This window comes from Lutra lutra, unplaced genomic scaffold (assembly GCF_902655055.1).
Source record: "Lutra lutra unplaced genomic scaffold, mLutLut1.2, whole genome shotgun sequence".
NCBI lineage: Eukaryota > Metazoa > Chordata > Mammalia > Carnivora > Mustelidae > Lutra > Lutra lutra.
In genome coordinates, this window is record NW_025923833.1 from 151166 (window position 1) to 175795 (window position 24630).

At 47.5% G+C, this 24630-nt stretch overlaps 2 long non-coding RNA genes and 1 pseudogene across 2 annotated transcripts in view; 2 read left to right on the top strand and 1 right to left on the bottom strand.

Annotated features, from left to right (window-relative positions):
- On the bottom strand, positions 1-14452 carry LOC125092646 (uncharacterized). The gene is made up of 3 exons (XR_007125028.1): positions 14441-14452; positions 439-499; positions 1-65 (listed from the first exon to the last, which is right to left on the bottom strand). It is a non-coding gene; the product is annotated as an uncharacterized LOC125092646 (long non-coding RNA).
- LOC125092644 (uncharacterized) overlaps positions 1-24630 on the top strand; it is a 342826-nt pseudogene that overhangs the window by 25663 nt on the left and 292533 nt on the right.
- LOC125092645 (uncharacterized) overlaps positions 8301-24630 on the top strand; it is a 20262-nt gene continuing 3932 nt past the window's right edge. The window contains exons 1-2 of the long non-coding RNA XR_007125027.1: positions 8301-8676; positions 12705-12708. This is a non-coding gene — a long non-coding RNA (uncharacterized LOC125092645). The remainder of the gene's footprint in view (positions 8677-12704; positions 12709-24630) is intronic.

Consider the following 24630-nt stretch of genomic DNA (forward strand, 5'->3'; position numbering starts at 1 on the left):
CTCCAAACCAATGAGTGACTCTAGAGCACAGCATACTTACCACTCTCCCTTTCCAGCAGGGCCACCTGCGATTTCAGAAAAGAAAATATGATGAACATCAAATCATGCCTTGTCCTGTGTGCACAGCTCTTTTGTTCTCTTGGTGATGGGCATGGTCATGGGCAGTGATATGGAATCCACCTAGAGGTTGCATGCCCTGGGTCCATTGGGTGGCAAGGCGGTGTCAGTAGCACCCGTGAAAAAGCTCACTTCCCTGTGGACATTAACTGAACCTGCTGTTTCCTGCAGGGTCTTTGGAATGGGGTCTCCATGGCTAACATATGCTCCATCAATAATCTCCATACCACGGATATTGTATGTGTTGAGGTGTTTGGATCTGATTTCGAGAATAAGAGAAACAATGGATACTGTACCTCACATGAAGAAAGGCTAACTTACCACCTTGGTGAAAAATGGGGCCTCTCCCTCTGTGCTGTCCACATCAAGGCCATCACAGGGGCTTGCCAGGGGATCTATGTAGATACACACAGAGTGTCGGGACCCCGGCAGGGCTCTTAGGGAATCGCTCAGGGAGCTTTACTTGGCGTGTACGTGCAGACAAGTGTGTGGAGGTGGGGAGCTAATCAGTCTGGACTGAGCAGCAGTTGGCTCTTCCTGGATGGAGGATGAAAGGTCATGGAGTGGAGCAGAGACATGAATAGAAACTCTGCCTCCTGTTGGAGCTACAGGGCCTGGAGTAGCTGTGAAATAGTCCATCTCCAAGGCACACCTACTCCCTGCACCCAAACCTGCACCACCTAAGAGCAGAGGAATAGTTTCCAGGGAGCCTGCGAGGAAGTCCCACCATTCCCCTTTTCCAGGTTGTTGCAAACAAGTGAGTGACTCCAGAGTCCAGAATACTTACTGCCGTCCCCTCCCAGCAGGGACACCTTTGATTTCAGAAAGGAAAACAGTATGAACATCAAATCAGGGTTTGTCCTATTTGCATGGCTCTTTTCTTCCCTGGGAGATGGGAGAAAACCAGATGAGGAAGTGTGCTAGAGGCCCGTGAGCCCCAATATATGAAGAGAGCAAAATGAGTCCTACCCAAATGCACCCAGTCTTCCTACAGGTCCCACGTTCCAGGTCCCACTGGACAAAATAGGTGGCAAGGAGGAATAGCTGCTACCTGTACCAAAGCTCCCTGCCCTCCAGATGGTAGGTAACCAGATCCTGCCCTCCAGATGGTAAGTAACCAGATCCTGCCGTGGTTGTCCCCATCCCCCTGCACTACCTTTGGGATTAGGTAGCATTTGGTAAAAGATTCTCACTCAAGCTTCTCCCTACCCTGTCAATTGTGCATGCTGAGATTTTTGTATGTGACCTTGATTAAAAAAGCCAGAAGACTTTTGTGTCTCCCAAAAAGAATGGCTAACGTACCACCCTGGTGAAAAGTGGGGCGTCTTCCTCTGTCATCCCTGTGGAACTTTCACCCGCCTCTCCATCCAGCAAAGCTAGGGAGAGATACACAGAATTGTCAGTCCACTGGTGGGGCTCGGCAGGAATAGCTCAGGGAGTTTAGCTTGGGGAAGCCATGCATGGGAGTGTATGGTGACATTGGGTTACATGGGTATGGACTGAGAAAGTTGCTGCTGCATCAACAGATGTCAGGGCAAGGAGCAGGAATGGAGAGAGAAACATTGACTCTGAACTTTAGCTACAGGGAATTGAAACAGTGTGACCTCTTCAACCCGAAAAAGGGTAAACACTAATATGCACACTCCGTTGTACTGACAGGCAAGTTCCTCCAACCAGCAACTGTGTCGTGATCATTTTTAAGACTGTTTCTTTGCTGCTCCTACCTATCTCTCACCTCTTCTAGGAGATTGTATTTCTTCAGAAGAACACTGTGTGGCAGGGTTGCATTCAATGCAAGCACAAGTACCCTAGAGGTTTACATTTGTTCCTGAGTCATGCATGGTCAGGAAAACCAAAGACACAGGATTTCTACACACTGACATCTGTGCATTCCAACAGAGTCCCTATCCACAAAGTGCTAATTCTTCCCAGTCTTCCTTTCCTGTGGCATGTGGGTGTGTCCTTCGAGTCAGCGAGACCCATTTTCCCAGGACCCACACCCCCCAATCAGGAACTGGCAAGTTCATGAGAGAGCGGAGGCCAGGCAAGAGAAGGGCACTCTCTAATCTGGCCATGTAGCAGATTTTCAGGAAGTTTGATCGGGCCTTAAGCTAATGATGAAACTTTCCTGGAAGTTGCCATTTGCCAGTGAGCCTTCCCTCTGCATTCAAGATGTGAGCGTTTTTGTAAGCTTGGTGATGATGTTTTGGTAGACTAAAATAGCTTCTGATTCTTTTGTGTTTTGACCATGTCTGAGAAATGTCCCCAGCTAGGACAGATGTTGGCCCCTTCCTTTCTCCCCATCCCTGTCTGAGGAAAGGGAATCCTAAGCAACCCTCCCAGTAGAACTGTGGTTAGCATGGAATGTGTTGTCCTAGGGGGGTGTGCACAGTGGGGATGAAGGAGGTTTGGCTTTCATACTTTGACCCGTGCACTGAACTTCATTAAGTGGGAGATGTCTTCTGATGAAAGGCACCCAGTCAACACACCCTCATGCCCAGTCCCGTCACATCGACCCACACAAGAACAAGCCCCAACCCTCAGATGCACCAGGCACACCACCTGAATGACCTACTGGATTGCAGGGACTATAATACAGGGTCTGGTTTTCTACAGGACACGCCATTTGTTCAGTTCACCCCAGCCTCCGTTCCCAGCGGGTAGTCAGAATTGGGGAAGCTCTCCAGACCAAAGGAGGAGAGAAAGCCCTACCTTGCTCTTCAGCTAGATATGTCCCCTAAAGTGAGTGATGGGAACTCACATATATAGGACATATCCGGTTGCTGCTCCTGCAGTTGGAGAAAGGGAAAGCCAGTGAGGATCCCAGCAACCTGTGCACACCATGTGCACACATCTCTATGCTCTGGGTGTCGTAAGCAAGCTAGATGGGATGCAGCCATTGCATTTATGATCCAGCGATGGAGAAAATGAGCTCCAGAAAATGCTCTGCCTTGGAATGTCATAACTCCCAAGTTCATTTTTTTCAGCAACTCATTACAAAGCCATTTTCCATAGACAGAATGACCTCCTGGAAAATGCTCATGGCCATCCATTGCCTAAGGAATAGTGGTGATTTTTCTCAGAGCCTGTCTAAGTATGGTGTCCACTAATGGTGTAAACTCACTGTAGGCTCTCAGCACCAAGGAAATTGTCTCTCCTCTCTTGCATGGCATGTACATGCTCAGATGTTCATGAAAGAGAATTCAAACACTGTTTGTGCCTCAGAAGCACAAAATGACTTTACCGAGGTGACCGAGGGGCTCAGACATTGAAGCTTCTCCCTTCAGCCCAGGACCTGAACCTAGGGTCCTGGGATGGATCTCCACATTGGGCACCCTGCTCAAAAGGGAAGCCTGCTTCTTCCTCACCCTCTGCTAACTCCCCTGCTTGCACTCTCGTGTGCTCTCTCTCTCTCTCTTTCCTTCTCTGTCTTTCTGTCTTTCAAATAAATAAAATGTTGAGAAAAAATGAGTTTACCTGAGGGAGAGTTGGAGTTTCTTCCTATACCCTCAAAATGGGTAGCTCTTCCATCAGGCCCTTGTGGGAAGCTAGGAGGATACAGAGCCACTGTGAGGACACTGGTTTGGCTGCTCAGGAAGTAGGCAGGGAGTTTGGATTCATGAGGACAGGAGGCTAGTGTGTGCATATGGGTGCGTAGGAGGTACTGGTTGCACTGCTGCCAGGCCTTCTCCTTGGTGCAGAGAGGAAGGGATGGGAGAGGAGCAGGGAGGAAACGCGAAGCAGATTTTTGTCTTTCTAGCTAAAGTGAGCCTGATCAAAGCCAAATAGTCTAATACATGTGAACTCTAACCTGGCTTCTGTGTGAGGACCAAGTCCCATAACCTCTCCTGAATCATGTGCCACTAAGGTTTCCCATGCTTCTTCTTTGGAAATTAGTTCTGGGCAAAAGATCCCAATATGTTGTGACTATATGCATCACGTCTCTGTAAGATTTTGCACGGCATAAAAAGCAGCCTTGCTTGCTGGGCTGAATTCAACCCTCAGAAAAGAAGCCTAGTAGTTTGCTTCACGCATTATTTGTCTTCAGAAAATCCCATGTAAAACACTTGAGAATACTGACACCGTAGCTTATGTAAACAGCCTGCTCCATCGATGAGTTTGATAGATTCCTTCCACTATTCTTGAGCTATTCCGTGTGTGTGTGTGTGTTTCCCATGAAGGCAGTGGCTGTCTGAACACTTCCAGGTGTTCTGACCAGTGGGAAATTCCTTACACAGAAGAGTCTTGGAGTCTGTGCTGACACGCTGTAGGCCAGCTTTGCAGGAGATTTGCCCCAGGGGTGTTGATCCAAAGCTTCCAACCAAGCTTGACCTTGATTTCCTATTTGCCAGTGGTGTGTGAGTGTGTGCTTAGAGAATTTGAACCTTCCTGGGGCTTACACAAATCTTATCAAGTACAGTAAATTCCCTCCATGATGCTTTTCTGCCATTGGTCGTGTGTACATACTGAGACCAGCTATGACTGATGTTGCCCTGTTCTGTCCTCCACGGGTCCACACCCTTTCCAGCAATGTGGGCTTGAGTACGAGGATGTGGCTTTTCTCTGTGCACTTGACTCCAGGGACTAGACTATAATCTTTAACATGGGCTTCTATCATTGCCCTGGTTTCTGTGACCTTGGAAGTCACTGTGTCATGTTGCATCCTGTCGGGGACCATCATAAAATCTAGGTTTTGGGCTGTGTGCACAGATGCTGGTGGCCCTTTGCTAGCTAGCACCTATGGTACATCATGACCCCTGTCTGAGGGACTAACACAGGTGCATAGGCCAGAGCAACTTTCAGATTGAAATCTGAGCTCAAATATTGGCTTTCCAAGTAGGAGGTCCAGGGTTTGGATCATTCATATCCGCACCATGCCCCTCTCAGGAAAGCAAAGGGAAACGTCCTCCAGGTATAGTTGTGGTGAGCAGAGGAAGGAGTATGTAAAGTGTGCCAGAGTGATGAGAGTGTATTGGACGGGTGACACTTTGATTGTGATGGAAATGTGAGAAATATATCCTGAGAAAGGCACACATTCGTGTTCACAAGCATAACACATGAACACAACATGCACAGACACACACACAGACACACACAGACACGCACTCACACCACCATGCACACAGGGCCTTAATCCCACGTGCACACAAATCACCCCTTCCCTATGTTCGACTTTGTCCAGGCCCTGTTCAACATAGTCACCGTGCCTCACTGGACAGTCTCAGTCAGTATCCCCCAACCCCCATTCCTTGTTGGAACCCAGAATCAGGGGGAAGCCTGCTTTTTCGTCTAGATTTCCTCCCAGAGACCGATGTTGTTAAATATGTACAGCTGTCATTCCTCCCAGCGTCTACCTGCGACAGGGGAAAAGGAAACACAGTGAGGATCCCAGTATCCTGTCCGCTGTTGGGCCAGCTCTTTTGTTTGGGGATGACTTCAGGCAGTTAATTGGATGAGGTCCCATGGTTGAGTCCACGTCTCCCCACCTGAGTTGAAGAGGACAGTTTGAACGATGCTGGAGCTGTTCATGGCAGATCTCCGAAGTCCATTCTAATCAACAGACAGAACGTTCTTTTTCAAGGAGAAACCTATCCTGCTGAAGAAGGTGTTTGATTCCATCGAGTTTGTAACTGAGGCTGTCCTGTGTCATCACCCTTTTTGGGTCCACTGTGCATAAGAGGTCGGATCCAGCATTCCTCCGCGAGGGGAGACTGCTGCCCCCTTCCCCTTGGAGTGCCAGTTTTCATCAAACTCCATTGATGGAAAAAATCAAGGAAGCACCATTACTGTCTCTGAAAAAGAGAGGTGAGCTTACCTTAAGGAGAGTTGGGGTGTCTTCCTCTGTCTAACCCCTAGGAAGGCCCTTGGACTGGCCCTCCACAGGGTTTAGGAGAACAGAGAGGAGCTGTCAGGACATTGGCTGCACAGCTCTGGAATGACTAGGGGAGTTAAGTCTGCTGGATGTTGATGGGGGACCAGAGTGAATGGATGTGAAGAGTGACCAAGCAAGGCCTGATGTGCTGCTGGGCCCATGTCCTTGGTGTACATAGAAACAGAGGAGGGGAGCAGGATGGAAAAGGGAAACAGGGCCTTGACTTTCAAACAGAGGGGATGTCATCAGTGGGAACTCATCAGCGTCCATCTGGGAAACACTCAAGGCACACTGAGTTTCAGGGCGCAGTCCCCTGAGCCCTCCTGCTCACTGTGAAGCCAAGCCAGCTTGTCACTACTTACCTGGTCATAGGGTCTGTTCAGCTGTCTTCCCTGCACCTCTGCTGTGACCCTATCAGTCCTCTATTGCCTTGGAGTAGTGAGTTTTTCAGTGATGGAATCTAAGTACTGTGGATGGTTGTATTCGTTAGTACGTGTACATTCAGTGACACTGCTCATATCCCTGATGCTTTGTAGACAGCATTGCCATCTATGGGGAAAACGTTGCCATCCTATCTCATGGAAAATCTGTACCCGTGAGGACATGACTGGCCCTCCCCCTTTCCTCCCTGCACCATCCTTTCCACTTTCTGTATCTACGAATGCCCCTACTCTAGTGTCCTCAAAGCCTGGGATCGTGTAATGTACCTCTTTCCTTGTGTGCTTGCTTTCAAATTGTGTGTTAGGTTTCCAGGGTCCATCTATTTCCTAAAATATTGGAAACCTTTGTTTCTTCTTATGCCTGAATTGCACACCATGATGTGTATGGATCCCATTTAATGTGTCCTTTCCTCCCATGATGGATTTGGGGGCTGTGCCTGTCTGTGGATATTGGGAACCCAGCTGTGTGAGACATTAGTGCACAGATTTCTGTCTGTTTCCAGAATGAGAAGACGTCACTGAATGCATTGGCTCAATTTGTAGAATGGTAAACACATGCAATGTACTGGGTACTTGAGATACCCAAATGTTGTGAGGTTGTTTTGTTCCCTTGAAGGTATGTAGCACACCCATGTAAGATGTGGCTAATGGGCAGAAGTGGAAGGGGGAGACCGTCTAACCTCCTGTCATATTCTGTTCCATTTTTCTTTCAGCATTACTGGTGGAAAACATAGTCTCTTCCTTCCTACATATCTAAGAACCTTGTTTCCTGGAGAGACCTATAGGGACCTGTGTGTTCCAGAAAGACCTAAGATCCATCCCTTCAGCTAGTAGACACTTTTTTCCTGTGCCCCTTGGATCCAGTTTGAATGAGAACTTCATCGTGACTTGTGGACTTAATGGGGACGGACGGCACAGAGGGAAATGGCTACCAGTGAAATCAGAGGAAAATGTGTCTCAGCAGTTTTAAAAGTTTTGGTTATGTCTGTGCTACTGAACAAAAGAATGTGTCTCCAATCAACGTAATGAGTCAATCTCCAAGGAACCTTGCTCGGTGTCCCTAATCAGGTAGACCTAATCGTGGAGGGAGAACCACACTTTCTTCTTTTGTGGTCGTGGAGAGACAGGCGTGATTGTTGGCGGCTCCACATCCTCAGGGGGAAGCTCCACACAGATTGCTGGGAGACGCATAGAAATAGAGAGCAGTGTTGGCATCTTGTTGTCAGAAGACCATAGGGGGATGCGACATTCTTTACTTCTAGTCCAACCGCCTCCTGCCCCTACTAACCAGCTGCCCAGCAGGCATTCCTCTCTCCAGATGGGACTTAGGAAGAGGTCCCTGTGTGCTATGCTCTGAATTCCGCCCCCTTCCACACCCACAGGTTCTGTGGGCAATTGTTTGTATTGAACAGAGACATGACAGAAACACAGCAGAGTGCTGTGTGCACACCTGATAGCCTGGGTTCACGTCCCATTGAGCAGCCACACCTACCCGAGAGTGTTCCCCAGAACCCTCTGTGCCCCGTTTCCCTGCCCTGCGGCCTAGATGTTAGTGGGCCGTCACGGTGTCCCAGGTGATTGAGTCCAAGGAGCGCCTGGGACCTAGGGGAGGACGGGATGCTTCCCAGCCGCTCGGCAGGTGTTGAGGAACGGACCGCCTCCGGACTCGACTAGCCGGCTGGCTGTGTGTGAAGTCCGACATGGCACTTGGGATGGCTCCACCGCACGGGAGGATGGAAGCCCCCTCGTTATCCTTCCCATGAGAACGATGCTTGACAGCCAACAGAGAATCCGAGTGCCTTTCTCCTGCCCCCCCCCCCCCGCCAGCAGCGCCCATGGGAGTGGCAACGGGCTGGAAGCCCCCTTGGACAGTGGAGGGCCCTGAAATGTAGGGCGGTGAAGGGACCGTCCAGAGTTGCCACCCTGATGAGGGATGGATCTGGGACAGGAATGTCGTCGTTTCCCTGTGGCTGGAGATTCCCCAGCCCCTGACACCAACCCACGGCCCCTGAGAAAAGGTCCTGAAGCCCTGAACCAGGAGCTGCCCTCACAGTCTCAAATCCCTCTGTGCCAGTGTTTCTGTAGGGGAGAGCGAGTGCCACGAGACCAGACTCAGTCCTCCCTCCTCTCTGTGTTTGGGGCCCTGACATCAACTATGTGGTGGTTTCTGCCCCATGGGGCCCTAGTGAAGGACCGGGAACGTGTGGCACGGGCCACGTTCCCTCACCTCTCTGCAAGGTCAGCACGGTCGCCCAAGGCCGTCCTGAGTGCCAGTTGCATGCACCCCACGGCTCCTTGGGTTCTGCTTGGCTCCCAAGCTGATTCAAACTCCCCGAGGTCACATAGGACCCCGCCGAGAACTCGCTTGCCTTCCGCTCCCAGAGGTCACACTTTGACCCCGGCGAGGAGTCGCTTGACTTGAGCTGGCCAATCCCGAGGAGCAGTTGATGGTACGAACGGACATGGAGGTGGCCATGTGGGCTGGGGGTGGTTGGTTTCAGGATGGAGATGGATGATGCTGAATGGCCTGAGGAGCCCGGATGGAAGCGAGGCTACCCTGGCTGGAGTGAGTCCCTCCCTACTCTCTCATTCTTCGCCAGCATCCCCTGTCTACTCTCAGGTCTCTTGATCCCCTGTGGAGACTGTCGGTTTAAGCGACAGTCTCCTGTCTCCCTCCCTAGGCCGGGCCTTGAGAACCCAGCCCGGCAGTATCTTTGAGACCAGCAGATGGGCCACTGTGCAGCTGCCGTGTGTTCGGTCCACCCACCCGGTGGCACAGCCCGTTCCCGTGCACTCCCAGGCATCAAGCAGACGGCCCGTGAAACCCTCCACATCAACCCATGAGACCACCCCGCTATCTTCCAGCGTCTCTCCTTCTCAAGACAGCTGCCTTTCGACCGCTGACCGTTCCTCTCCGATGTTGTCGTCTCCATCGGGAAGAGGTGACCGGCACTTGGTTCCCCTCAAATGTGTTGGCTGGGTCGCACCAAGATTCTCCTGATCCAGGGACAACAGTGTGGCGTGTGAGCTGTGTGTTGTCCCCGTAGGACTGTGTGCGACATGGGTATTCAGAAAGAGTACGGTTTTCTGAACGTCGAAGCGATCTAAGGAAGGCAGCTTCCCCAAGAAATGCCCATGAAATAAGCCAGACAAACCAACAAATACAGGCATCGAACCGGGAGGAGAAATCAGAGGGTGGAAAGGAAAAGCCAAAGAGAAGAAGCCTGTCTCTGTAAAAGGGAGGCAGCCAGCTTGAGAGAAGAGAATTGAGAACATCGATAGGCACATACCTGTACAACAGCAGCAGAGATTTCCCATTGTGGGGAGCTTTACTCCTGTTCACCGAACGGCCGGGGGTTCAGCTCACAGAGTGACAGTTGGAACGGAAGGTTGGATGCGTGTCATCAGGTCACCGTGGCGATGGCTCATGACAGAACTCTCAGGGTGAAGGCCTTCCTGCACCCTGTGGGGTGATGGAGGGAAGTGGGTTGGGGAGGGGTGGCAAAGGAAGGCCACGGTCGCCAAACTGCAGAAAGAGCCGGGATGCCCTTCAGCAGACAAATGGATAAGGAAGATGTGGTCCATATACGCTCTGCAGTATGATGCCTCCATCCGAAAGGATGAATACCCAGCTTGTGGAGCAACAGGGACGGGCCTGGAAGAGATGATGCTGAGTGAAGTCAGTCAGGCCGAGAGAGTCAATTATCATAGGGTCTCACTTCTTTGTGGAGTATAACAAATTACATGGAGGACATGGGGAGATGGAGAGGAGAGGGGAGTTGAGGGAAATTGGAAGCGGAGGTGAATCCTGAGAGACTATGGACTCTGAAAAACAACCTGAGGGTTTTGAAGGGGCGCGGGGTGGGAGGTTGGGGGAGCCAGGTGGTGGGTATTAAGGAGGGCACGGATTGCATGGAGCCCTGGGTGCGGTGCAAGAACAGTGAATCCCGTCACGCTGCAAAGATAGAAAACAGGTAAATAATGTAAAAAGAGGAAAACATGGAAAGGGCTTCCCGCGGGGCTCCCCTCCCCAGGAAGGCCCTGCGTGCCTTCCCGGAGCCCCTTGGAGCCAAGGGTGACAGTTCCTAATATTGTCTGTGGGGCGGACTGCCTGAGCCACGAGCTAAGGATACAAACCTATGTCTGTCATTTTTCCGTGAGCTGCATTCATGTGGATCGCAAGGTGCCCTTTCTGCAGGGGACAGAGAGATACCCTTTGAAAACCCTGGATTCTGCGTGCGTGTGCGATTTCCAAGGCCCTTAGTGCACTGACCTCCCTCTTGCCTGCCCTCCATCCTCCACTTCCGGTCTGCAGGGAGAGTGGCCCTTTGTGGACAGCGGGTCATCTCCAGCACTGGATGGCACCTCCGGGGCCTGCATACATGGCATGCACATGTGGTGTCCCTGCACGGGCACAGAGGATGAGGCGGGTGACAGCTGGGTAGGACCCTCTTGGCTGCCGAGGTCAGTCTGTGCACTCTGGAGTGTTTGGACCCCAAACCTCTCTGCTGGTTTCACCCCTTGTGCGTGCACTCCCGGGAGCTTGGCATGCAGGGGCCCACATCCATTGTACGTCCCTGCGGGCCTGGCCACCGCCGTGTGGTCTCTTGGAAAGTGACCACTGAGAACTCCTTCTTGGCAACAACCCGGGGGATGTAGGCACTTACAGGCAGCAAAGACAACGTGATTTTTTTACGATAGTTTCTACCTGGGTCACCTGGGTTTCTCAGTCGCTTAAGCAGTTGCCTTCGCCTCAGGTCCAGGCCCAAGCCCTGGGATCCAGGCCGTGTCGAGCTCCCTGCTCAGGGAAGGAGCGCCTGCTTCTCCCTCTGCCTCGGCCTGTCTGCTCTGCCTGCTTGGGAACTCTCTCTCTCTGCCAAAGAAGAGAGTAAAATCGTTACAACATAAACAAGTTGATAAAAATGATACGTAAATGAAGGTATTTTATGAGATCGGCAACGTAATACGGTGGGAGGGGGAACAAAACCAAACTAGTAACAGCATGTATTTACACACGACAATACAATGGTCATGCTGCTTCAGGTAACACAATTGTACCCTTTCACCCAATTGATTTCTAAAAAGATCATTTTTCTGGCACAGTTTTGGAAACCTTTCTTAATGATGTTACGAAAATATGTACTTTTAAGTCATTAAGATTTGAGTAATATTCAGTAATCTCTGTCCTTTTGGCAAATGTCGCCTAAGAATTAATTAATTAATTAATTAAGTTCACGACTTGGCGAGGGTTTCCTTGGTGGTGGTGGTTTGAAGACAAGTCTGGCTATTTAGAGTATCTTAGAGACTACGATGGAGGAAAATGGATGGATTTCTGACGTTCTCTCAAAATAGACATTTTTTTTTTAAAGATTTTACTTATTTATTTGACAGAAATCACAAGGAAGCAGAGGCAGGCAGAGAGAGGGGAGGAAGCAGGGTCTCTGCGGAGCAGAGAGCCCAATGTGGGGCTCGATCCCAAGACCCTGGGATCATGACCTGAGCCGAAGGCAGAGGCTTTAGGCCACTGTGCCACCCAGGCACCCCCAAAACAGACATTTTATTTCCAACAGCCGGGGCTGGTTCTTTGGAAAGAAATTTTCAAAAAAGACTGAATTGGAAACCCATTGATTTCAGGAATCTGAATTTAAGTTGAGGTGATGGAGGCTATGGCATGGTTGTAGTCGTGGATCAAACCAGGCCCTGACTTGTGTCTCCTCTAAAGTCCGGACACCAAGACAAGGGGTTAAGGATGGGAAAGTTGAGTAACACTGAGAAAGGGTCTGTGCTATGTGTCATGCGCTCGCCTACGTGACTTCCCACATGCTCTCCCTACAGAAGGGAACAATGTGGTCAGAGTCATGAGTTCTTAGTTGGTCCTTGTCGTTCCTATACCTCCCATAACCCATTCCCTGGTTGATTGTCTTGCTAATGGCTTTAGCCAAGACTACCTGGCATCACAAGGTTTGCTTGTAGTTAATGTAAACGGGTTATAGAAACTTGCGGTGATCTGATTAGATACTGATGTATTATTCCTCCTATTGTGGTCTGCCTTATAAATAAGATGTGGAATAAAATTGGTAGTGTTGGACATCATCCTCAGTGCTCCTCCTGCCCCCATCTCTTTGTCTCTTAATTCCTTTTCACCATCATCTTACCCTCACGTTTCCTGGTCAATTTGTCCCGCCGGCCATAACAAGTGGTGCCTGAACAGGGACCGTGAGCATGTTCAAGGGAGCGGGCAAGTACAGGTGAGTGGTTATCAAGATTTCGGTAAGAGGAGTCCAGGTTGATGGGCAACAGCAAGAGTAAAGTAATATGGGACAGTCTCATTCTATGGAACAGGAGGATCTTTTTGTTATGGCATTGCAGGCCCTTTTAAAGCAGAAGGGGTCTAAGCACTCAAGGCCTTACAGCAATTTTTTGGTGTGGTGTTTGATCTTTGCCCTTGGTTCCCTAAAGGAGGAATTGTAAATTTACAAATTTGGCAGAAAGTAGGGCAAGAGATGAAAAATCAGTTGAAAATTAGAGGACCATGTGCTTGCCCTGAAGGAACCATGAAAGTTTGGGAAAATATTCGAGAGACTTTAGATCCACAACATTCTATAGAATTAACCTCTATAGCTTCTCATGATTCTCTTTGTAATTTGGCCATAGATGAATTGGAGAATGAGTATGAACATCTCGGTGCAGGTATTTCTTCTGAGTTAGTTGCTGGCCTCACTGATTCTCATTCCGATCCTTTTGATACTCCTGGAGATGGAGTGCCTCTGAGTGATGATAAAGAAGTATTTCTTGCCTCTGCCCCTGTAGACCCCAGCCATTCTCTTTGTCAGCCAGAGTATCCCCACTTTGGAAAAAAATTTTGAGTCTATTGGGGTTCAAACAACCTTTATGACACATATACGAACTCAGACTGAATCCCTTAAGATTTCTACCCCTAAGGACTCCAGTGTAGGATTTCCAGTAATGCAGCATCCTCAATCTGGCGTGCCCTACAGAGATGGGGAGCCTATGCCTAAAAGTGTGTTTCCTGTGAGTCCACACTCAATTATTTATCCAAAGCAACTTCCTGAAGGAGCTGAACAGGTAAAAATTACGCTGCTACAGTGGTCACTTTATCAAGCCCAACAGGCGGGAGAGGATACTTCCCCCTTTTCCACTTACCCTGTGACACAACTGCCTGATGGCAGAAGGGCTTATAATACTGTAAATTTTAAAATGCTAAAAGAAATTAAAGTGGCCACTTCACAACATGGGCCTACTGCACCATAAACTTTGTCTCTATTGCATAGCGTAGGTCTAGAAGCCTTGTGCCCTGGAGATTGGAAAGTCATAGCACAGGCATGTCTCTCAGGGGGAGATTACCTTTTATGGAAAACAGAATTCTTTGAACGGGCTAATGAAATGGCTATATATAACAGGAGAACTAATATTCCTATATCCTACAAAATGTTAACAGGAGATTGGGCTTATTGCTGAGGTACAAACACGAATTGATTATTCCGAAATTGCCTATCAACACATTTCACAATGTGCCTTAAAGGCATGAAGTGGCTGGGCCCAGATGAACCCTATCAGGATTTTGTAGCCCGGCTCTTAAAGGCTGTTGGTAGAATTGTGGTAGATGGAGAAGCTGGAACTGTTATTGTCAAATACTTGGCCTTTGGGAATGCTAATTCTGCCTGTCAAGCTGCTATCTGCCCATGGAAGAAAACAGGTACTTTAGAGGATTATATTCGCTTAAGTGTGGAGATCAGATCACTCTATATCCAAGGGGTAACTTTAGCAGCTGCATTGAAGGGTATTTCTCCAACAGAAATGCAAAGACTTATGATTACAAAGGGGCAATTACAAAAACATCTTTGTTTTCAATGTGGACAACCTGGGCATTTTAAGGCTCAATGCACACATTGAGAGTAATTTCTTCAGGAACTTCTTCCTCCTTTAATATTGGGAGAATGTCTGCTCCCAGTTCCTTATATCCTCGTTGTCACCGAGGATTTCATTGGACAAAAGACTGTCGTTCCCAAAGGGACGAATTTGGGAACCCTATTCAGGGAAACTGGAATCGGGGCTCTCTGTAGCCCCAACAAACAACAGCAGCAATGATTCCTCAGTCACCCCAGTCAGGTCCAATACTGCTGACCTCCCAGGCATTGACAAATTATATCAAGGTACCCCCTCCAGTGCAGGATTAGACTTGGCCCTGGATACACCTGTTTACATGGAAACTGGGGAACCTCCCTAGGCTATTACAACTGGAATCTGGGGACCATTACCTAAGGGGACTTGGGGTTTATAATTAGGAAAGTCTAGTTGGACAATGAAAGGACTATCTGTCCATCCTGGGGTGATAGATGTGGATTATACAGGAGAAATTAAAATTATGGCCACTTTAAGAGAAGGAGTGCTCTCACTGCAACCTCGGATTCCCATTGCACAATAAAGTATTATGCCAGGCTGGAAATCAATAATCCAGTGGTAAAGGGCAAGCAAGGAACCGGAGGCTTTGGCTGTACTGATGTTTTTTGGGCTCATTTAATTTCTGCAGACAAACCTTATTTTACCTTATTTGTTCAGGGTCGAGCCTTTTCAGGATTGGTGGACACTGAAGCAGATGTTCAGGTAGTTGCCTCCTGGCACTGGCCTAAAAACTGGCCCCTTGTAGATTCAGATACTTCTTATAGGTGTAGGACAAGTCAGTGCTCCTAAGTTAAGTGCTAATTTTTTAAATTGGTCCATTGCTGAGGGTCATCAAGGAGTATTCCAACCATTTGTGCTACAAATTGATCCTAATTTATGGGGACATGATGTCTTAACAAATATGGGTGTTTCTTTGACAACAGCTCCTAACCCTAGATCTAAGCAGCATTCAGTCGCAATGGCCTGTATGGAAAAAATGGGATATATTTCAGGTAAGAGCTTAAGAGAAGATTTACAGGGAAAACCCCATCTGCTTCATTTACAATCACAACCTTCAGAAGCGGGGTTGGGTTTTCTTCAGGGCCACTGAACTCCCCCCATGCACTGCCTATGGAGTGGAAATCTAATGACCCTGTACGGGTGTTTCAGTGGCCCTTGCCTTCAGACAAGCTGGCAGCAGTGGCTACCCTGACAGAAGAGCAGCTGCTTTTGGGTCATTTAAAGGAGTCCTGTAGCCCTTGGAATACTCCTATATTTGTGATAAAGAAAAAATCAGGAAACTGGAGGTTATTACAGGATCTGAGAGTCATAAATGCTACCATGAAACTATGGGGGGCCTCCAGCCTGGTTTACCTACACCATCAGCTATTCCTCTTCAGTATAAATTGATAATATTAGATTTAAAAGATTGCTTTTTTACTATTCCTCTAGCCCCTCAGGATTGTGAACAGTTTGCTTTTACTATTCCTAGTACTAATCATAAGGAGCCTGCTAAGTGATATTAGTGGCAAGTTTTGCCCCAAGGTATGGCTAATAGCCCCACCTTGTGTCAAGAGATTGTGTCTCCTGCAATTGTGCCGTTTTGAGTACAATTCAAACCAATGGTTTATTGCATACATTATATGGATGATATTTTATTGGCAGCTGAAACAGAAGACATTTTACAAAGTGCTTTTTTCTTTTTAATTAATCAACTACAACAATATAATAATATAATTATAATTATAACAATATAATCAATTATAGCTCCTGAATAGGTACAAAAAATGGAACCGTTTGAATATTTGGGTTATATCATTGAGAATAAGAGAATTCATCCTCAAAAAATCTCTTTGAGAATGCAATCTTTATGTATGTTAAGTGATTTTCAAAAATTATTAGGAGTTACTAATTGGATGAAGCCCTTTCTACATTTAACAGCTGATGATGTGAAACCTTTACTCGATATCCTAAAGGGAGACGATTCTCCTTCCTCTCCTCGAATTTTAACTGAAAGCGCTAAGACAGCATTGCAATTAGTCAATGATAAATTGTCACAAGCGCAACTTTGTCAATATGATCCTACCACACCTATATACCTAATATTGTTAATGCCATCAAAATTACCCTTGGCAGTGATATGGCAAATTCAAGGACCCCTGGAATGGATCCATTTAGCACTACATCAATTACATATTATTACTGGGCAAATAGAATTGTTAAGGTAACAGATCACTAGGGGTCGCCAGCGAATTGTTCATATCACAGGTAAAGAACCTGATTTTTTTTTAATTTTATTTGTTTATTTAACAGACAGAGATCACAAGTAGAAGAGAGGCAGGCAGAGAGAGAGAGAGAGAGGGAAGCAGACTCCCTGCCAAGCAGAGAGCCCGATGCAGGACCCGATTCCAGGACCCCGAGATCATGACCTGAGCCAAAGGCAGTGGCCCAACCCACTGAGCCACCCAGGCGCCCAAGAACCTGATTTTTAAATTTTACCAACGTTAACTCTTGATCATGTGCAGACATTATTCAAATTTAACCTTGATTGGCAGATAGCTCTTTCTAATTACCCAGGACAACTTCGATATCATTTACCGGCAATAATTTATTGCATTTCTTTTTTACCATTTCTATTGTAATAAATGATTCTATTCAGACAAGTCCACTTGCTTCTGCTATTAATGTTTTTGTAGATGCTGATAAAAGAGGACATATTGGCATTTATAAATCTTCTCATTCGGGTCATGAGTCTTTTTGAGCACTTTATGCCACTAAGTCTGTAGAGAGAACTGAATTAAAAGCAGTACATTTAGCCCTGGAGAAATTTTCTGAACCATGTAACTTATACAGTGATAATCATTACGTGGCACATGCCATTCTGTTGTTACCAACTGCTTATATTCTTACTAATGATGAGGAACTTTTTCGTCTTTTTACAAGTATTCAATGTTTGCTTCAAAAAAGAGCTAATCCTATTTACATCATGCATATTTGAGCACATACTAACTTACCTGGACCTTTAACTGAGGGCAATGCTATTGCAGATGCATTGACTCACATACAATTGGTGTTAACCACTAAGTTTGAGCAAGCCAGTCAAAGTCCTGCTCGTTTTCATCAAAATGCAGCAGCTTTACGTAAACAATTTTGGGTAACTAGAGAAGAAGCTTGACAAATAGTTCAGAGCTGCTCCACTTGCCCTATTCATCATCCCCAACCAACTTATGCTGTGAATCCTCGAGGCTTATTGCCTAATCATTTGTGGCAAAGGGATGCAACTATTTTTCCCCCTTTTGGAAGACTTAAGTATCTCCATGTTTCTATTGATACCTTTTCTGGATTTTTACATGCTATGGCACACTCTGGGGAATCCTTTATTGATGTTCAAAATCATTTGCTTTCATCATTTGCCACTCTGGGCACCCCAAAAGCAATAAAGATGGATAAGGGGACTGCCTATACATCTTAAGCTTTTCAAACCATTTGTGCCATTTTCAACATAGAACACTCTACAGACATCCCATATAATTCTCAGGGTCAAGCCATTGTTGAACGCGCAAATAGTACTCTTAAGTCCTATCTTAAAAAATTAAAAGAGGGGGAGATACTATAGGGAAAAGTAAAATATTCCCCACATATGCATTTAACTTAAACCCTATATGTTCTAAATTTTTTAAATGTGGATGATATCGGTCGGACAGTGGCTGAGCGCTTCTGGCATCCTGATTTTTCTCCACTTCCATACTCCCAGTGGAAAGATCCTTTGACCAGAGTATGGAAAGTTCCAGACCCAGTGCTTCGAAAAGGGCGAGGGTTTGTTTGTATTTTCCCACAGGATGAGGACACCCCCCAATGGCTCCCAGAAAGATAGTGCCGACTTCTTGCCGCTATGCCAGATAATAGCAACGATGGCTCTGGATTAAAGGAGTCAGAGAAGATGAAGACGAAGGAGACATTTACCCCTCTTTCGAGTGGGACAGGTGAGAAATCATATAATTCAAGCCATGAACTTGGTCAACCAGCCCGGGCCCAATGAGGCCATTCTGGCTGTCTTATATGCTTTATTGGCTTTAGTTAATATGCCTAAGGTTCAAGTCACTCATTACTGGGCTTACTTGCCTGACCCTCCATCGGTGCACCCAATTACTTGGGATGATCCCATGCCCCAAATCATACTAATATCCCAGAACATTTTGAAGGTATTGCTACGGAGGGAATAGAGCATGCCGAACAGTTTATGAATTGGTCTGGAATTTTTTAATGAATGGCTGCATAATGATTGAACAAGTTCCCCATATAGTGTTCTCTCTCAAAGTAATTCCTCATAACGGGGCCATTGTTAGGAGAATGAAGGAATGGCATATTTATGAAATTGTTGGAGAGGAAAACCCTACCTTTAGTGGATTAGGTATGCGGCGCCAGGGGTATTTACCTTGTCCCGGGAGTCTTAATTTCTCTGTTCCAGGCCCCATTTGGAAGGAATGTGTACAGGAGGTGCCGCAGATTATGTATCCGCCAGGGGTTCCTGGATTCACTATTACTGACTGGTCTAAGGCGTCTGGAGTTCAAATTGAAAGACTCTTTGTTCATCTTTCCAGAGACTCTCAAAAAGGTCGTCTATACTTTCATAACACAACACTTCCAGCGGGACTCTTTGCTACAGAAGAAATGATTCATCCTGAACTGTGGATGCTGGTAGCTGCCTTGGGCCCCACCACACTCAGAGTAGGAGACAACACTCTGGATGGAACTGCTTGTGAGGAATTTTCCATGAAAGCTTGTGTTCCCCGCCCCTTTTTATTAGTTGTGGGCCCCAGTACAATTTCACCTTCGGTGTTTAAGGGGCCAAAAGGAGAATACCTCACGTATCAAATAGAGTGTAATGAATGTGTATTAACTAATTGTATACCCATTTCTTCTTCTGTTCTAAAAGGACGCCCCATTATGATATTTTTAGTAAAGCAACCTCCATATGGACTTCTCCTGGTGGAAGTGGAGGATCCCTGGTATGCCAATTTGGGTATCAGCTAGCATTAGAACTAAAAACTCAGGTGAAAAGAGTTAAGTGCTTCATAGGGTTACTTATCATTGGGATAACTGTATTAATCTCTCTAATTGCTACAACTACTATTTCTAGTATAGCTCTTTTGCAATCTGTACAAACTGCCGCATATGTGAATTCTCTAGCCCAAAATATCTCTCATGCCTTGGCTACTCAGGAGCATATAGACCAAAATATTTTAAGCCGGTTGGAAGGATTGCAAGAAGAAGTAGAATTTTTTTTTTGGGGGGGGGGCAATTATCGGTGTTAAGAATTCAAATGTCTTTAGTATGTCATAGAGGATTTCAACATATTTTTGTCACTCCCTTGAAAGCCTTGAATTATTCTTGGGATGCTGTTAAACATCATTTGCAGGGAATATGGTTTCATAGTAATGTAAGTTTAGATCTTGCAGAGTTGAAAAAGGAAATTGCTAATATAGGTCATTCACAACTAGATGTAAAAAATCCTGCTACTATAGTATCTCAGATTTTGGATGGGTTGCACGGGTTTAATCCCGCAAATACAATGAAATATTCCTTTTGGATTTTTACCATTATATTCATTGTCTTGACTATATTGATTGTAGGATGGGAAGTTTCCTTGTTTCGTACAGGACAACAATGACTGCAGGCTCAGGCACAAATTCATATGCTTGCTTTATTTAAAAAAGAAGGGGGAGATGTTGGAGGCTATGGCATGGTTGTAGTTGTGGATCAAACCAGGCCCTAACTTGTGTCTCCTTTAAAGTCCAGACACCTTGACAAGGGGTTAAGGACGGGAAAGTTGAATAACACTGAGAAAGGGTCTGTTCTATGTGTTGTGCGCTCACATACGTGACTTCCCACATGCTCTCCCTACAGAAGGGAACAATGTGGTCAGGGTCATGAGTTCTTAGTTGGTCCTTGTGTTTCCTGTACCTCCCATAAACTGCTCCCTGGTTGATTGTCTTGTTAATGACTTTAGCTGAGACTACCTGGCATCACGAGGTTTGCTTGTAGTTAATGTAAACTTGTTATAGAAACTTGTGGTGATCTGACTAGATATTGATGTATTACTCCTCCTATTATGGTCTGCCTTATAATTGATTATAAGATGTGGAATAAAATCGGTACTGTTGGATATCATCCTCAGTGCTTCTCCTGTCCCCATCTCTTTGTCTCTTAATTTCTTTTCACCATCCTCTTACCCTCACGTTTCCTGCTCGATTTGTTGCGCCGTATGTGACAGGGAGGTGGACTTTGGCATTTGAATATTTCCTCTGATGTTTGCCATAACCTGATGATGTATAAATAGCCTACCATGTCCCTTTGCATTGGTACAAGGAGGGTGGGTGCTGGGAAAGAAAAGAAAAAAAATGGGACACTTCTGTTTGGGGAATTAGGGACGGTCGTCTGGGAGACACAGAGTAGAGAGAAATCAGGTGTGCTCCCAACTTTGAGCAGTGAGTACAGGTTTATGAGGGAACAGCACAGGCACATGTTTTGCAAGGATGACGAAGAGTAATGGCAGTTAACAGGTGTTGTGTTGTCTCTCTTTCAGTCTGGAAAAGATGGATGTGTACCAGGTGGTGGTGGATCTGCCACTGAGCAGGTGCATGGGCTGGAAGTGAAAAGTTCATGGTGCTCGGACACTTGAAACAGGAGATGTGCCTAGGGTTTCCTTCCTGATTATCCTCCACACTAGTTTCAGAGTGGATCTCTTAGCAAAGCTTCCATTGCTATGAATCTTCCTTGAGAATTCTCGTCCATCTCTTTTCTGCCATCTTTCTAACAGGAAAACAGCAATGATCCAAGTGTGATTTACTACCATCCCTTTTCACTGTCTGGGTAGCTGGCAACCTGCTTTGGGTCCCTTCTGCCCCTGGATGGTGACAGTTTCCTAGTTCCTGGGTCATTCAAGCTACTTGAGCCTTCAGACTACATCTCACTATGAAGAAGACTTGAGGACGTCCAATCTAGATGTACTTAGAGTCTCCTTCCTGGGTAGACCTGATGGTTGACTTGTATTCTTGGAGGAACACTTATTTTGACATTTTCATTAGTACTGCAAGGAGAAACGCAAGGTAGAAGCCACTGGAAAATGACAAATTTAAAATACTCAAGAGTCCAAACAGTGCAATTCTTGCTCTGATGCTGGGGTCTTTCCAAATCTGTTCTCACAGAGAGGTTCTGGAGGAATGGCAAGACCCATGACGTTATGTTCTGGTGCCTCTGCTCTTCCTCTGGAAAAGATCCTGCTGTCCCCTTGACCCTGAGCACAGAGGGGCTGGGTGGGTCTGCTGTTGTGCTGGGGGGATAAAAGTCCCTGGTCAGGGAAGGAGGAGGATGCCGCTCCACACAGACCCTCTGGGGATGACCAGGGCTTTCCACACAGAAGCTTAGTGCATTTCCACGAGTGGGAGGTGGTTCTGGAACCCCTGATCCCAGTCTCTTTCCACCTGTAGGTGTGAAGAAATATCGGGACTTTGGGGTCATCCTGACGGCCTCCAAGAGCATTGGCGTGTGCCCATCTGGTGTGCCCTGGAGGTGTTTGTGAATGAGACAAATATGCTCCAGGTGACCCTGCCCTTTGGGAGTCCTGGCCTGCCTCTCTCAGGGGCTTAGCAGCATGTCCCTGTTGAAAAGCATAGTTCTGGGGCACCCTGGGAAGGGGAGACTGTAGGTTCCACGTCACTGCTGGGAACGAGGGGATCTGTGGAGAGCTGGGCCAACCCAAAGGACAGAGAAATGCTTTCAGTCTTGCCCTCAGAACTGAGGGATTATTTCACACCTGGAGGCATCCTCCTGCTTCCCAAGACCTGCTGCCACAGAGAGGCCCTGCCTCCTGGGAAATCTAGGCATTGGCGGGCCTTGGCCTCTGCCGAGAAGTCTGTGCTCAGTGGCCCATGGTGCCAGGTGGGCCCGCAGCAACCTGGTATCCACATCAAGCAGACCTGCTGGTCACAGCCCCTTCTTAGGTTTGAGAAAGTCCCGGGGCTCATTGTTTATAGCCCTTTGTGATAAAATGAAGCCCCTGAATTTGTTGTCATAGCTGCCCCTTCTTTGGCGGCTCCCAGAGGGATGTCATGTCTCATCAAGGACCATGTGGGCTCGTCTCTGAGCCAAGGGCTCTGTCCCTTCTCCCCTCACTTGTGGGGGCTCCTGCTCAGGTCAGCTGGGGCAGTTAGTGTGTCATGCCTCTGGCCAGCAATCATGGGAATTCCCTATGCAGGCAGAGTCTCAGGCTGCCAGGAGAAGTGGGCGTGGTCGCTGGGCAAGCCCTCCAAAATGGGTCAGGTGTCCTTTCAACGTCTGGGGAGGTTAAAGGTTCCAAACATCACAACAGCACACACGCCATAACTTAGCCAGATTTTCCTGGAACCATCAGACAGCCTTTGCAAAACGTGAGTATGAGTGAAATGCACTGCCTGGAGTGGAGGTTGTGTTGGCGTCTGGGGCTTCTGTCCCCAGGGGTTATCCAGGCCAGTGGGGTGGGGCTAAGGGGCAGGTTATTTGGAACTGATGTGCCTTGATTCCGAGGCCCCATCTGTGTTTGAGCAGGAAGGCGGGGGCTGCAGTCCATTCTGGCACCTGGGCCCATGCTGGTCACCACGGTGGTTGGGTTGAGGGGAGCACAGGGCCGGCCAGCTGGATCTATGGCCACTCAACTGCTTTTTGCCATCCTGCACCCAGGGCCTGGGGCTCCTGGGGCAGAGCCAGAGTCACAGGGCCCAGGCAGATGTTCATAGGAAAGGACTGGAGCGAGGGAGGGAGGGAGGCAGGCAGGCCCAGGCAGCCACAGCAGCCTGCCAGGTCACTAGGGTGCCGTAGCCTGGCTCAATGCTCTGTGTTTTATTGGAGGGGTGATGTTTATCAGGGCAAAATGTGCACAGTGTGAAGTCTGCTGTAGCCACGCCCCTGAAGTTGAAGGGTGTTGTGGAAGTGGAAGGTAGTAGTTGTTGTTGTTGTTGTTGTTGTTTTCCTGTTGAGTTCCAGGGTCGATGAGAGGCATGTCTTACCAAGGAAAGACCAGAGGCCCATTTCAGCCTCATGGAACTCCTGGCAGCCAAATCGCCAAACATGCATTATGGGAACGCCTTCCAGCAGCAAAGCCTTTCACACATGGCAGGGCCCTGTGGTTTTGGCCTCCTTGAGCTTGCACTCCCTGCTGGGAGGGAGGGGCCTACTTTCCATCATGGGTGACTCTGTGTCTCCCCAAGTGGGGGTCCTGAGACCTCAACTAAATGCTCTCCTGGTTTTTACACGTGGTGCTTCGAGGCTCAGGGGACGTTGTCTCATGGGCAGCATCCAAAGCATCTGGCCTCTGTCTCTTCAGTGCAGATGGAAGTGCAGCACATACAGGAGTGTGACTCCTGTCATCTCCCTGGTGGATGTGCATCGCAGTGGTAAGTTTCTCTTGGTTCTGAACCTCCCACCTTGGTTGAGGTTCAGGCCTTTACTTGGGTATCTTTGTTGCCGGCTTCTTTCTTCTGGAGGGAAAGGTACCCTCTTCTTGTCAATTAAATTAGAGATGTACCCTTAAATAGAGTATCTAGAGTTTGCTGCTTGGGGAAAATTATTTAGTGGCACATATGTAGAAGGTTCTGCAAGTCCCTGCCTGACACAAATCTTCTGAACTCCAGGTTGCCTCTGGTAGCAGAATCCTGAGTTATTGCAGGCTGACATTATGAACAGAAATTCTCTCTACGATCGACCTTCTGCCCACACTTGCTTTATTGGGCCATTCATCCAGAGCAAAGAATCCCGGGCATCTTTACAAATGGATATCTTAGTGGATTCCACACAAGTTCTCTCTCTCTCTCTTTCTCCCTCCCTCTCCTTTTTTTTTTTTTTTTTTTTTGGCAGGGGGCGGGAGTGGGAGTTGCAAAGGATGAGAAAAACCCTTAAGCAGGCTCCACATGCCTTGCATAGCCTGACACAGGGCTCAATCCCATAACAATGACATTATAACCAAAACCAAAAGTTGGTCCCTTAACTGAAAGAACCATGCAGGCATTCCTGGACATGCTTTGTCTTATGGAAGGGAGCATACAAACACCCTCCTGTTCTAAAATCTTCCAAATCAGGGAGTATTTCCACGTCTGCAGTGGTCATACACCCTCTCAGGCCCAGAGATATGTAGCTGTTCTTGGTGGTGGAGAAAACCGCTTGGCTCCCACGTTCTCATAGATGGGGAGGAAGCCCTCACTGCCTGATGCTGAACTGTAGAGGTTTTCCTGCCCTGGTCCCAACAGGTCTTCCAGAAGAGCACCT